We start from the raw sequence: 16,514 nt of genomic DNA, 5'->3' as shown, positions 1-16,514 counted from the left end.
CAGAAATGGAAGTGGTGACATACCTGTCCAGTTTTGGATGGTGTCATAAGGTGCTGTGCTTCTTTTTGGTTGTAAGAGGGGCCAGATGCAACAACTTAGATATACCTTATAAGTATATTCCCCCCCCATCCCACCAAAGTGACCTTCTAGAAATTTCACTGAGCTAAATGGGTCTTGAATTTTGGATAGATTTATTTATCACCTCTGTCTGCAAATGTCTACCAATAAGTCTATAGGCATTCCTATTACTGCTCACTAGGTCCAATCAGCATAATGTGGCCCTGTGATACCTTGTGGGGGAGGAAGAAATCAAGATCCTACAGAAAATGTTTGAGAATCATATATGTGACTAAAAGGTCTTATATCTGGGATATATGGAAAATTCTCAACATTCTATAATGAGAAAATAAAGCACTCAATAAGAAAAGAGAAAATTTGACAGACACTTCACTAAGAAATACATATGTCATATAAGGGCACACATATATGCTAAATATAAATTTTTATTGGGGAAATGCAAATTAAAAACACAATGAGATGTCATGACCTACTTATTGAAAAAACTAAAATTGAAAATAATGCCATTTGCTGCAACATGGGTGGAACTAGAGACTCTCATACTGAGTGAAGTAAGTCAGAAAGAGAAAGACCACTACCATATGATACCACTCACTCCCATCTGGTATCTAATATACAGCACAAATGAATCTTTCCACAGAAAAGAAAATCATGGGCTTGGAGAATAGACATATGCTTATCCAGGGGAAGGGGAGGGATTGGGATCTTTGGGTTAACGGATGCAAACTACTGCTTTTGGAATGGGTAAGTAATGAAATCCTGAAGTGTAGCACTGAAACTATGTCTAGATACTTACAACAGAGCGTGACAATGGGAGAAAAAATTATGTATACATATATATGTAACTGGGTCCCCACGCTGTACAGTGGGGAAAAAAAAGTATGTTGAGGTAAAAAACAATAAAAAAAGAAAATACTACTTATACTGGAAGCAACAATGTCATACACCACACTAAAAAAAGAAAAGTAAAAAACTACATGATCATCTCAATAGAGGCAGAAAAAGCATTTGGCAACATCCATCCATGATCAAATTCTTACCAAAGTGAGTATAGAGGAACAAACCTTAACATAATCAAAGCCATTTGTGACAAACACAGAGCAAATATAATATTCAATGGAGAAAAGCTGAAAGCCTCCCACTAAATACTGGAACAAGACAAGGATGTCCAGTCTCACCACGTTATTCAACATAGTATTGGAAGTCCTAGTCGCAGCAATTAGACAAACAAAAGAAATAAAAGGCATCAAAATAGGAAGAGAAGAGGTAACATAGTCACTGTATGCAGGCAACATGATACTATACATATAAAACCCTAAGGACTCAACCCCAAAACTACTTGAACTGATTAATAAATTCAGCAAAGTAGCAGGATATCAGACTAACACTCAGAAATCAGTCACGTTTTTGTATACCAAAATGAAATATTGGAAAAGGAATACAAAAATACAATACCTTTTAAAATTGCACCTTGAATACAGTAATACAAAAACCAGTCTAAACAAAACATGAGAGGACTTCTCTAAACCAAAAAGAAAAGAAGGAAAGAAAGAGAGGAAAAAAGAAAAAAAAAAGAGGAAGAACTAGGATTGAGGAAGCCATAATCAGAGAGCAGTCACTCAAGTAAGCCAGCATACAGATTTAATCATGAACATGTTTAAAACAAAATAAAATTAAAAAGAAAAAAAGAGTCATCAAAATCATAAAATGTGCAAGGTATGTTAGGAAATAAATAGACTTAAAATTTTTTTTTGTTTCTCTTCTTAATTTTAATATACTAATGAAGTATTTGAATATGCAGGACTATCAGGCTAAAACACACAATGATAGGAAGAGGTCAGCATACTTAAAAACAGGGGTCCCACAAACCAAAATCATACATTGCATTCACAAAAAATGAAAAAAAAAACACTCTAGCAGAAAATAATCAGAGACCATCCAACCAAAAAAGGAAAGGAAGAATGGAGAACCATAGAATCAACTGGAACACGAGGTTTAAAATGGCAATAAATAATCATCGATCAATTATCATCTTAAATGTCAATGGACTGAATGCTCCAATCAAAAGTCACAGAGGGGCTGAGTGGATAAAAAAGCAGAAACCTTCAATCTGCTGCTGACGAGAAACTCAGACAAAGGACACATAGACTGAATTTGAAGGGGTGGGAAAAAATATTTCATGCCAAAAGACATGACAGGAAAGCAGGAGTTGCAATGCTCATATCAGACAAAATAGACTTTAAAATGAAGGCCATAAAGAAAGACAAAGAAGGACACTAACGATTAAGAGATCCATCCAAGGAGAGGATGTAACTATCATCAACATATATGCCCCAAATACAGGAGCACCCAGATACATACAACAAATATTAACAGACATAAAGGGAGAAATTTATGGGAATATAGTCATAGTAGGAGACTTTAATACTCCACTCACACCAGTGGACAGATCCTATAGACAGAAAACCAATAAAGCAACAGAGATCCTAAAGGAAACAATAAAAAAGTTAGACTTCATTGACAGCTTCAGAACACTACATCCAAAACAATCAGAACACATTCTTTTCAAGTGAAGATGGAACATTCTCAAGAATCAACCAAATACTGGGACACAAAGCTAACCTCAATGAATTTAAGAGCATAGCAATTATTTCAACTATCTTCTCTGACCACAATGCCATGAAACTAGAAATCAGCCACAGGAAAACAGATGAGAAAAAATCTACCACATGGAGACTAAACAACACGCTACTAAAAAACCAATGGGTCAATGAGGAAATCAAGAAGGAAATTAAAAAATACCTTGAAACAAAGGATAATGAAGACACAACCTCTCAAAATCTATGGGATGCTGCAAAAGCAGTGCTCAGATGGAAATTCATAGTGATACAGGCCTTCCTCAAAAAAGAAGAAAGTTGCCAAATAGACAACTTAAACCTCTACCTAAATGAATTAGAAAAAGAAGAACAAAAAAGACCTAAGGTCAGCAGAATGAAGGAAATTATAAAGATCAAAGAAGAAATCAATAAAATAGAGACTCAAAAAACAATAGAGAAAATTAATAAAACCAAGAGCTGGTTCTTTGAAAAGGTAAACAAAATTGACAAACCCCTGTCTCGACTCACTAAGAGGAGAGAAAGAACTCAAACAAAATTATAAATAAAAAAGGAGAAATCACAACGGATACTGCAGAAATACAAAAAACCATAAGAGAATACTATGAACAACTATAGGGCAACAAGTTTGACAATCTGGAAGAAATGGACAATTTTCTAAACTCTTACATTCTGCCAAAATTGAATCAAGAGGAAACAGACCAACTGAACAAATCAATCACTAGAAATGAAATTGAAGATGTCAGAAAAACACTCCCTACAAATAAAACTCCAGGACCAGATGGCTTCACAGGCGAATTCTACCAAACATATAAAGAGGAATTGGTGCCCACCATCCTTAAACTTTTCCAAAAGGTTGAAGAAAAAGGAATACTCCCAAAGACATTCTATGATGCCACCATCACCCTACTTCCAAAACCAGACAGAGATAACACCAAAAAAGAAAACTATTGGCCAATATCTTTGATGAATATAGATGCAAAAATTCTCAACAAAATCTTAGCCAACCGAATCCAACAACATATCGAAAAGATCATACACCATGACCAGGTGGGATTCATCCCAATTTCACAAGGATGGTACAACATATGCAAATCAATCAACGCCACACACCACATTAACAAAAGAGAAGTCAAAAAACATATGATCCTCTCAATAGATGCAGAAAAAGCATTTGACAAAGTCCAACATCCATTTATGATCAAGACCCTCACCAAAGTGGGTATAGAGGGAACATTCCTTAACATAATCAAATCCATTATGACAAAACCACAGCAAATATAATACTCAATAGAGAAAAACTGAAAGCCTTCTCACTCAAATCTGGAACAAGACGGGATGCCCACTCTCACCATAGTATTGGAAATACTAGCCACTGCAATCAGAAAAACAAAAGAAATAAAAGGCATCCATATAGGAAGAGAAGAGACAAAACTGTCACTGTATGCAGACAACATGATACCATACATAGAAAACCGCAAGGACTCAACCCCAAAACTACTTGAACTGATTAATAAATTCAGCAAAGTAGCAGGATATCAGAATAATATTCAGAAATCAGTTGCATTTCTGTACACGACAATGAAATATTGGAAAAGGAATACAAAAATACAATACCTTTTAAAATTGCACCTCACAAAATCAAATACCTCGGAATACACCTGACCAAAGAGGTAAAGGGCCTATATGCCGAGAACCAGAAAACTTTAATCAAAGAAATCAAAGAAGATGTAAAGAAATGGAAAGATATTCCATGTTCATGGACTGGAAAAATCAATTTTGTAAAAATGGCCATGCTACCCAAAGCAATTGACAGATTTAATTCAACCCTATCCAATTACACATGACAATTTTCACAGAACTAGAAGAAACAATCTAAATATTTATATGGAACAACAAAAGAACCAGAATCGCCAAAGCATTCCTGAGAAACAAAAACCAAGTAGGGGGCATATCTCTCCCAGACTTGAAGCTATATTAAAAAGCCACAGTCATCAAAACAGTGTGGTACTGGTATCAAAACAGACAGACAGAACAAAGGAAATTAATAGAGAACATAGAAATAAACCCTGACACCTATGGTCAATTAATCTTTGACAAGGGAGGCAAGAACATATAATGGGAAAAAGAAAGTCTATTCAGCAAGCATTGCTGGGAAACCTGGACAGCTGCATGCAAAGCAAAGAAACTAGAACACACCCTCACACCATGCACAAAAATAAACTCCAAATGGCTGAAAGACTTAAATATACGACAGGACACCTTCAAACTCCTAGAAGAGAACATACGCAAAACAATCTCTGACATCAACATCATGAATATTTTCTCAGGTCAGTCTCCCAAAGCAAGGGAAATAAGAGCAAAAATAAACAAATGGGACCTCATCAAACTGAAAAGCTTTTGCACATCAAAGGAAACCAAAGAGAAAACCAAAAGATAACTTACAGAATGGGAGAAAGTAGTTTCAAATGATGCAATGTACAAGGGCTTAATCTCTAGAATATATAAACAACTTATACAACCCAACAGCAAAAAAGCCAATCACCCAATGGAAAAATGGGCAAAAGACCTGAATAGACTGTTCTCCAAAGAAGATATACAGATGGCCAGCAAACACATGAAAAAATGCTCAACATCACTGATTATAAGAGAAACGCAAATCAAAACTATCATGAGATACCACCTCACACCAGTCAGAATGGCCATCATTAACAAATTGACAAATAACAAGTGTTGGAGGGGCTGTGGAGAAAAGGGAACCCTCTTGTACTGTTGGAGGGAATGTCAACTGGTACAGCCACTATGGAGAACAGTTTGGAGATACCTTAGAAATCTATACATAGAACTTCCATATGACCCCACAATCCCACTCTTGGGTATCTATCTGGACAAAACTCTACTTAAAAGAGACACGTGCACCCGCATGTTCATTGCAGCACTATTCACAATAGCCAAGACATGGAAACAATCCAAATGTCCATCAACAGATGATTGGATTCGGAAGAGGTGGTATATATACACAATGGAATACTACTCAGCCATAAAAAAGGATGACATAATGCCATTTGCAGCAACATGGATGGAAGTAGAGAATCTCATCCTGAGTGAAATGAGCCAGAAAGACAAAGACAAATACCATATGATATCACTTATAACTGGAATCTAATATCCAGCACAAATGAACATCTCCTCAGAAAAGAAAATCATGGACTTGGAGAAAAGACTTGTGGCTGCCTGATGGGAGGGGGAAGGAGTGGGAGGTATTGGGAGCTTGGGCTTATCAGACACAACTTAGAATAGATTTACAAGGAGATCCTGCTGAATAGCATTGAGAAACTATGTCTAGATACTCATGCTGCAACAGAACAAAGGGTGGGGGAAATAATGTAATTGTAATGTATACATGTAAGGATAACCTGACCCCCTTGCTGTACAGTGGGAAAAAAAAAGAAATACAGACCCTCAGTCACCACCACTGAAACAGAATCTGCATTTTAAGAAAATCTCCAGGATATTCACAAAGATTAGAGTTTGAGAAGCAAAGATCTTCCCACAGTGGTCCTTCGTTTTCTTTTTTCCTTTTATCCTCCCCCTGAATTTTGCCTAAGATTTCTCATCACTTTTCAGCTTAAAGAGGGACATTAGGTGTAGGTTTCAAATGTGAGCTACAGTTTCCATGAGAAGGATAACTTTCTGGAAATTGGATTATGAAAAGAATTGAGGATGTTGGCCTTATTAGAATCATGCATGATTGGCTAAGACAAGACTATATTCATCAAAGAACTCAGAATATCAAGTTTGTAGATAAACCAGTGTTTGCATTAACAGTTCAGAAGTGCCTCTGATGGAAAGTGGTGGCTCCAATTGATAAACTGGAACTGTCTGCAATGACTTGATGTTTGTGATTTCGGTCTATACGGCCCTGTGAGACCTGGATTTCTATTTACAGGTCCAAGTCCACAAAGCCCAGTAGAACAGCTTAGGTTTGTCATAAAGGGAATCCTATCAGGGGAAGTACAGTTCTTCAGCCCTTCCCCTTTCAACAAATGTACCCAGTTGTAGAACGGGTTAATTCTGTGTTCAAAATGAAATTCATATAAACAGCATTTTCCTGAGCCTGAAGAATGAAGCCTCAGAAATGAACCAATGTGTAAAGAATTGCTACCTGGCTTTGTCATTCCAGTGCTCATATATTATTTTCTCTTTCAGAAAACCAAACACTGAAAGGATCTCAACAATTTTTTAACAGGTATTGGTAAGAGAGAATGATTTGTATAATGTTCATTATATTTTTACAGAAAGTTAAAATATTGTAATAAAATGTATAATAATTTTATTTGGTTTACAAGATGCTGAAATAGCTGGGTGAAAATGGAAACAAATAGTGAATAATCTGTATATTTTATTATTGTGAGTAAATTTAGACAAGAAAAAGAGCTTTGAGAGTGCACTGTAATTTTTATAATATTTAATTATCCATTTTTCATAATTATAATTACTCCAAAAGATGCATTTCTTTGTACTGGAAAAGTAAACAAATTAAAAGTAGGTTAAAGCATTTAGCTCAAAACATTATTGTGTAAGAAATCTTTTTGGTAATTGTGCTCAAAATATTTACTTCATTAAATTAACCACACTTTTCTATTTTTACATCCACATCTTAAGTTATTTCATTAAAAAACTATATGCCAAAATAGTGAAAATATCCATCCAGTGCTCTTTTCAGCTTTCTACCTAAAAAAGTACCACACAATGAACTGCAGATTTTTGATTATTTACTGTTTTGAGATTGCATGGAAGTAAAGCCCATTCTTAACAAATTCACATTTAACAACTGCACTTATTGGCATTGGATATTTATACTGCCTTATTAAGGTCCATATTTGGATCAATTTTATTCTGCAAAGGAAACTTGTAGAGAAGCAAATTCCATTAAAAATATTGGAAGGATTTGTAGAGAAAGTCAGCTCTAATCACAGTAAAAAAAAGGAGAGAAACATCCTTTAAATATGAATGAGGCAAGGCTAGTATATTTAAACACAATATAATTAATGTAAATTTAAAATTAAAGACTCTAATTCATACACCAATCCAATGCAAAAATAAACTTGAATTTTTAATAAAAGAAAAAGCAAGATTTCTCACTCTTGAAAACTTTTGGTGAAACCAGAGTTAAAACAAATATTTCCCTCCCCCCAAAACTCTGAGACTTTCCCCTTATTTCCACTTCAGCCTTTCTCTGATACTTCCTCTCTCTCTTACCTCCTAATCTTGGAAGAATTTAATGCATTTTCTTGTGTGCACAGCATATATGTAACATGTTAGATGGAGCTGTGAGCTTGCTATTGTCATTATTTGGAGATTAGCTCTGAATTAGGAATTGTGTATGGGTGTCAAGTTGACAAGGTTGGATTTATGATCATTCATTTTAATGTGTCAAATTTGGCTGGGGAAAAAACATGTCCAGATATCTTGAAAAACATCATCTCTGGGTCTATCGGTGAGGCTGTTTCCAGAAGTGACTAGCATGGAATGGGTAGACTGAGTAAAGCCTATGGCTCTCTTCAATGTGAGGGGGCATCATGCAATGTGCTGAGAGGCTGCCCTGAACAACAACAGCAGCGACAACCACAATAACAACAAAAAACAGTGGATGGTTGAACTTGCTTTCTGCTTGGGTCATAGACACAGTCTTCTCATGCTCTTGGTGATTTTGGTTCTCAAGACTTCAGACTCAGTCAGAAATCTATACTATTGGCTCTATTGTCTCAGGTCTTTGCATGTGACACCTCCTGCCCTGGGTCTCCTGCTTTCAGAGGGAAGATTCTCAGCCTCATCAGTGTAAAAGCCATTATCGTATAATAAAAATTTTTATATAGATACAGATTTATTTTTAAAGAGCTATATGTCTATCCCCCCTCAATATTTATATATATTTGTTTCTGTTACTCTGTACTCTCCTTTGCCTTTTTGATTATTTTCCTCTCTTTAAGTTCCCAACACTCAGCTTTCCATTGTCCTCCTTCTTCTCAAGAAAGGAGGATCTTTCCTCCTGATCACTCTGCTCAGTAGCCTTTTCTGGTCTTTCCTTTTCTCCTCTTGTTTCAGCCAGAGCTCTTGGCTGCAAGAAGAAATGTGTTAATTGAATGGAAAATGATTCCAACAAAGAAATGGAAGTTGGAGAAACCCATTGGAGAAATGGTCAGGACACAAAGAAAGAAGTCAGAGGGCCAACACCCCAAATCATGTTTCAGCTCTAGCTCAATAAGTGCTACTGCCATTGCTGCTAAACTTGAATGCCACAACTCACACTGACAAGGCCATTGTTGTGGGTACAGGATGCATTTTCTGGGACCATGATGTTGTTCCCTTGGTTGACCTGGCAAGCAGAATTTTCTTTTGTACACAATTTATCCTGGGTTTTTTTATTCTATATCCACTGTAGATGAGTTTGAGAGGCTAACACTAGATCATGCACCCTCACTCTAGATTTAAGAGGAATGGGAAAGTCAGTTTATAGAATTTTGGCTTCTCGAGTGGATGATAGTTTTTGTGTAGCACCAGGAGTCATGCTCCAAACTCCCACATTTTTTATTTGTTTGGCCTCACTGTGCATTGGTGCCAGGACCTTGCATTTGGCAATACAGGTGACTCTTCATTCTGACTTATTCTGATCTATTTCTTTGTCTTCCTCATCACTCCTAATGCCACATGCATCATGTGGATTGAGAACTTCATATACTTTAAGTCACTGGGGGAGCAATCATTAAATGCATATTATTAAACTCCATTCATGATCTAATGATCCAATTTCTGTAGTAATACTTCAGAATCTGTGTTTTGCACCAAAACCTCCCCAAAACAATTCTGACTGTGTAATCTGGTTTGGGAACCACTGGAAATAGCCACAGTTTCCTGATTACTGTTTATGACTTGAGTTTCTTCTCCTTGCAATGTATTTAAATTCAAAATTAAGTGATGTTGCCACTCCCTTTCTAATAAGTTTTCATTTCTTGCCAACTGCTTGAAGAATGAAGTTCAATATTTTAATGTAGCATTCATGTCATAATTTTAATTTTATACACAGGGCCCTTCTAACATCTTTACTTTGTTGCTGCGTCCATGTCCCACACACAGAATTCTTGACCTCATTCTATAGTATCCCCTGAACTTGCATATCTTGAGAATGCTTTTCTTATCCTCTAAATCTCATTTCTGTACAAAATTTCAATGATATAACAGCATTGTTCTAACATAACATTTTCTACAAATAATTTTCAGGTATCATAGTAAGAGTAAATAAAATAGAGATCATTCAAATTAATGGTTAATGTATGGTTTTATTTAAATTAACCTCAAAAGTATACTTTTTTAAAATTTGTTTGGAGTTCCTGTCGTTGGATCAGTGGTTAACAAATCCAACTAGGAACCATGAGGTTGTGGTTCGATCCCTGGCCTTGCTCTGCGGGTTAAGGATCTGGTTTTGCCGTGTGCCTTGTTGTAGTTTGCAGACACAGCTAGGGTCCCACATTGCTGGGCTTGGCATAGGTCAGCGGCTATGGCTCCAATTCTAACCCTGGCCTGGAAACCTCCATATGCCATGAGAGTGGCTCAAGAAATGGCAAAAAGTCAACAAAAAATTTGTAATGTCTTTTTTCCATTTTACTGTATTTATTTCAGAGGTCATCTATTAAGAATATGGAAACAAAAAAATGTAACAGAAATTGACAGAGTTTATTCTCTCAGGACTCAAGTATCAATCAGAGTGGCAAATCCCTCTGTTCCTGCTGTTCTAATGATATATCTCATCACCCTTCCATGGAAACCTTGGTCTGATTGCTCTCATCTGCAATAACCCTCAACTTCACATTCCTATGTACTTTTTCCTTGGCATTTGGCCTTTGTGGATACTTGGTTGTCATCCACAGTGACTCCCAAGATGCTTATCAACTTTCTTCGCTCAGAGTAAAATGATCTCTTTCTCTGAATGTGTGGTACAATTCTTTTTCTTTTGTAGTCAGTGTAACAACAGAATGTTTTCTGCTGGCAACAATGGCATATGATCGCTATGTAGCCATTTGCAACCCATTACTTTATCCAGTGATTATAAGCAATAGGTTATGCATGAGAATGTTAGTCTCATCATACATAGGTGGCCTTCTTCATGCCTTAATTCATACAGGTTTTTTATTCAGATTAACCTTCTGTAATTCTAACATAGTACACCACTTTTATTGTGATGTCATGCCATTAATTAAAATTTCCTGTACTGATCCTTCTGTTAATGTTCTGATGATATTCATTTTCTCTGGCTCAATTCAGGTGTTCACCATACTGACAGTTCTTGTCTCTTATACATTTGTTCTTTTTACTATTTTAAAAAACAAGTCTGTACAAAGCATAAGGAAGGCCTTCTCCACCTGTGGATCCCACCTCGTATCTGTCTCTTTATACTATGGGCCACTTCTCTTCATGTATGTGCGCCCTGGATCTACACAAGGAGGTGATCAAGATATGATGGACTCCTTATTTTACACTGTCATAATCCCTTTCTTAAATCCAATTATCTACAGCCTCAGAAATAAGAAAGTCATAGACACACTGAAAAAAGTGTTAAAGAAATATGGGTATGTGTCAAACTAATATCTGTTCTCCTTTCTATTAAAACATTAACATGACTATAGTTTACATGTTACTATGTGATGATTAGTGTTCAAAGCTTTTTTGCATATATAATTTTCTTATTATTTTAAGGACAAGATGTTAGTACCTAATAAATTCCTTAAAATAGCTTTATATACTATTCAAAAACATATAAAATTTTATTAACTCTTTATTAGAGTACTAAAATAAAATAAAAAACAAAAAAACATTTAATATGCTTGTATGCTTTTCAAGTTGTAATTTTAAAAATGCATTAAGTACTAAAATAATGCTGTTCCTCTGTAGGGACTTGTTTATGATGTCTTTGACATTTATTTGTTTTGTCTTTTTTTTTGCCATTTCTGGGCCGCTCCTGCGGCATATGGAGGTTCCCAGGCTAGGGTCTAATTGGAGCTGTAGCCACCGGCCTACGCCAGAGCCACAGCAACACGAGATCCGAGCCACGTCTGTGACCTACACCACAGCTCACGGCCACGCTGGATCCTTGACCCACTGAGCGAGGCCAGGGTTCAAACCCGCAACCTCATGGTGCCTAGTCGGATTCGTTAACCACTGCACCACGACGGGAACTCCTGTCTTTGACATTTATAAACCTTATAGTTAGAGACCTTAAATACATTTAACTCTACAACGGAAGCAGGTTGATATTTGAGTGAACAGCTATAAATACCAGGAATTCCCCCTGCCATCAAAAGGTCATGTATTTCACTTTACTTGGGTCTGGTAAATTTCACTTCTTGTGGGGATCAACACTCCCTTCACTCAGAGAAATGGGAAAGCAGTGAGGGAAAAGGACAAGAGATCTAAGACAATGAAGACAGAGCTACACTGTAAGAGATGCTCTTAGTTTAGCATGCTTCTTAGAGAAAGACAGAGGCAAGTTGTCTCACTGCCTATGATGCCTTTTTAAGGTCCTTTGTAGCTGTATCTCTGTGCTGTTGCTCAATCTGCAAAGCTTCATTAACTAAGAAAGCTAATAGACTGAAGATTTACTTTGGATAAGAAAGAAGTGGCACAATGGGGAACAATGATCAATATTCTAGAATTGCTTTAAAAAGCAAAATTAGTGAAAGAAAAAGTAACATGTAAAGGGTACTGGATCATGTGGTGGACAGCAAGAAGTGTTAAATGCATATTACCATAGTTCAAATAATGTTAAGATGATCATTCATATTGCCCCGTCGGTAGAAAGACATGACAATGAACAAGAGTTTGGTTTTTGTACCCAAAAGTCCTTAAATGTTCATTTTCATTATACTCCATAATGAGTGATTCACCTCAGCGTCCATACTTCTCTTACCATTTAACCCTCAACCTCATAACTGCTGTCTCTATGATCTGCAAACCCTACTTATTCCCTCCATTATGCTGATCTCTCTTACTCCCCAAATAATCGACCAGATTATTCTTGTAAAAAGAACTCAGGTGAAATCATATCACTCTTCAAGATTTTTATGGAATGTCATTACTACCAGGTTATAGCTTGGTCTATATTTTTTTGCCTTTTTCTCTTTTAGGGCTATACCACAGTATATGGAGGTTCCAAGCTAGGGTCAAATCATAGCTGTAGCTCCAGGCCTATGCCAGAGCCACAGCAATGTGGCCTCTGAGCTGTGTCTGCAACCTACACCACAGCTCATGGCAACACAGATCCTTAACTCACTGAGTGAGGCCAGAGATTGAACCTGCAACCTCAGAATTCCTAGTTGGATTCATTAACCACTGAGCCACAATGAGAACTCCAGTCAGCCTGCCTGTCTGTCTGTCTGTGTATATGTATGTATCTATCTATCTATCTTACACACTTTGGCATATATTTATTCATTCAGTATGTTTGGACAATATCATGTGTATATATATATATATATATATATATATATATGCGCACACATCATAAATATACACACACACACATCTACATTTATGTACCTATCTCATTCTCCTTCCTCCCTTTGCATTTGTTCACTCTGGGCATAATTTGAGGTCTTTTCAATTATGCCACAGTTGAACTCTTACTTCCCAGTCCTTTCTTCACAATTGTCCTAATGAACTCTGTGTTATATCCAAGTTCTGTTACTAAAAGACTCTGGATATGTTTCACTCCTCATGTACGTTCTTTTGGTCTTTTGTGTCTCTCCACAGAGAATCCACCTTCCCAGCTCCCTCTCATAATTTCAAAGATGTCCTTTCTTCAAGGTCTATCCTATGTTAAACTATCACTGATGCATTTCCAGATTATCTAAAGGGATGGAAATGTGCCTCATTGGATCTTGTTAGTTTTTTTTTTTTTTTTTTTTTTTTTTATGATTCTTTCTATTGACAATCACTTAGACTTGATATTCACATTAGTTTTTTCCTACAGCTGAATTCTTTAGATGTGTATCTTTGGAGTCCTAAATTCTTACTTGTTATGATTACTCCTGGGATAAATATGACAACCTTTTAGGAGAGCCTTTAATTAGATGTTTGGTTTAAAGATAAAACATAGTTATTGAAATAAAATGTATTATTATGCATTTCTTAATTTGTAGGACACAAGATTAGATCAGATCATCTGCCCTCTTTGGTTTCCCTGAGAGATACCCCAAGCTCTGGTAAATGGAGTCCAGCTGATTTTGGTCTTTCAACCCAGAGAATTCATGTTATTACATATGTTCATAGTTTGTTAACTTTTGTTGCTATGTAATAGTCCCATTGTTATGATAGTTTCCTGTCATTTAACCAGATGTTTATTGTTCATTTATTATTATGAGGTAAAATCTAGAATGATATTATGAACTTCGTGTGGTATTTTTTCTGCAATCATAAAGTCTAAGCATTAATTGCCTTTTTCTTTTACTAATAAGGTTGATATCAAGCTTTGAGTACATGAGTGTGGTATCACTTGTCAAGTCTTATTTTGGGAAGGATGAGCCCAGCTGGGGGCCTCTCAGACTCTCAGAATTCTTGTGCAGGCCTACTCCTTTGCATGTTTGATTCCTATGATTCGGTTTGCCATTCAGTACAATCCAAATACTTTATGCCTTCCAGAAATCCACCAAATTGCTTGTCCATCAATATGATCCCACTCTCAGTTACATCATAGATTTATTCATTTTGTACATTATTTTGCCATTTTAGTCTGTGTTGGGAAAGTGGTAAAATATACTGTGCAAGGTCCACATTTGGACAAGATAAATCTGCCTATTCCTTAAATAGGAGCTATTGAAATATACCTCCATTATTTATTGGCTATATAGATATAAAGGATGATATCACAATAACTGGTTTACCTGGAATGCTGGTGATGATGGATTAAACATCTCATAGAAATACAAATAATAATCTGAAACAATCTTTCTTGTGATGGTGTATTCATTATCTCAACTTGGAGACTTAAATAATCATAGACCTATCTCTTTATATACATGTATAATCATTTTATTCTTAGCACTCTACAATACTTTCTACTGTTTAGAAGATTGCTGACAAAATTATCTTAGGTTTATGTTCAAAGAAACAGCTCTATTAGGATTAGGCAAACCAAATAAATGTCAGCTAAAACTAGAATAGTATTTCTCAAAGACTGACTTTTATACGAGCTATGATAAAATCTCATCAGGATATGTCTTGGGCATATGTCAAAATTCTCTGATCCAGGCTTTCTTTGTTGTTCTTCTTATGTGTGTAGAAGCTATTCTACTAAATTGTGTTCTCAAACTTAAGTGGGCATTAGGATCACTGGATGCTTTGAAAACATAAGTTGAAAGTCTATGTTCAGAGATTTGATTCAGCACATGGACACTGATGGGTGGACCACATGTAGAACATTCTAAAATAATCATTGAGAACTTTGGAAGGCAAGATGTCAGAAAAATGAAGAAATGCTCACCCTCTCCCACAAAACATAAAACACATCTACGTGTAAAATGACATGCACAGACATCAACTGATTGCTGGAGAGAAATTAAATCTCCAAAAATGGCAAGAAAATCTTGACATAACTGGCTAAAACAACAGAAAAGAGGAGAGGGAGAGAAGGGGAATCAGGATGGGACTAGCATTCCCCGAGAGGGGGCTGTGAAGGAGAAAGGGAACCCACACCCTGGGAAGCCACCTAGCTGACAGAAGATCAGCTGAGTTGGAGGGATTTCAAGACACCAGAAAAGCACAGCAGCAGGTCTGAGAACCCAAAGCAGAGTGAGAGACACACAGATCATCTGACTGGACAGACACCTAGCCTGAGATGTCTGGAGGGGGTGGGCCTGAAACTCAGGCTCCAGAGGTAGTCCTGGGGGGATGGGGTTGGCAGTGTGGAGACAGCCTAAAGACTAGGCGAATATCTAGGGTGGGGAGTGGGAACTGTGACAGAGGAGCCAGGAGAGGTCTGACTGCAGGAGAGAAGGCACATTGTTGGGAGGGGAGAAGAGAGGGAAGGCTTGCCATAGAAACTCTATGCACCCCAGTGTGTATGTTTGTCCACCTGCTAGCAGAGAACACGCAGCATTTCCCAGTGCATCCCCTTACCCTGAAGATAGAATCCACCAAGCCTTCTACGGCAGACAAGATCCACCACCATGGGAGCATCCTGGTGGGCATGCTGCATCCCAGCCACCCCTGCCAGCTGAGGGGTTGGTGCCACTGGTGGCCACACTGTGCCTGCGCCTACGACCCGCCCTCCTGGGGTGTGCCCCAGTTGCACACCATGGCCTGCCACCCCTGTCACCTGTGGGAAGCTCTTTGCTGGCCAGCCCTGACTGTGCCAAACTAGTTTGTCATTCCCAAATTCATGGAAACAGAAGAACATGAGCAAGACGAAGAAAGCTCAGAACCCATTCCAGTTAAAGCAACAGACAGTATTCACCTAACACAGTCAAAAATGAAAAACAGACCTCTGCAGTCTGACAGACTTGGACTACAAAAGGGAGATAGTGAAATATTTGACGGAATGAAGAGAAGATATGACAGTAACGCAGACTCCTCAAAAGGAACTAGAAAAATATAAGGAGGAGCCATTAAAAAACTAGAAAATTTCATTTGCAGAGGTACACACTGAGCTAAAGGCAGTAAAGACCAGAATGAATAATGCATAAGAATGAACTAGTGATGTGGAAGATAGAATAATGAAAAAATCACCCAAACAGGACAGCAGACAGAAAACCCAATGAAAATCATGAA

The 16,514-nt window shown here is 37.1% G+C and overlaps 1 pseudogene; it reads left to right on the top strand.

The window, feature by feature from the left end:
• LOC110256358 lies at positions 10,511–16,145 on the top strand (annotated as a pseudogene).

Source organism: Sus scrofa, chromosome 13, assembly GCF_000003025.6.
Source record: "Sus scrofa isolate TJ Tabasco breed Duroc chromosome 13, Sscrofa11.1, whole genome shotgun sequence".
In the NCBI taxonomy this organism is placed as follows: domain Eukaryota; kingdom Metazoa; phylum Chordata; class Mammalia; order Artiodactyla; family Suidae; genus Sus; species Sus scrofa.
Note: the sequence above shows the minus strand (reverse complement) of the source record. Positions and strands in the feature narration are given on the sequence as shown.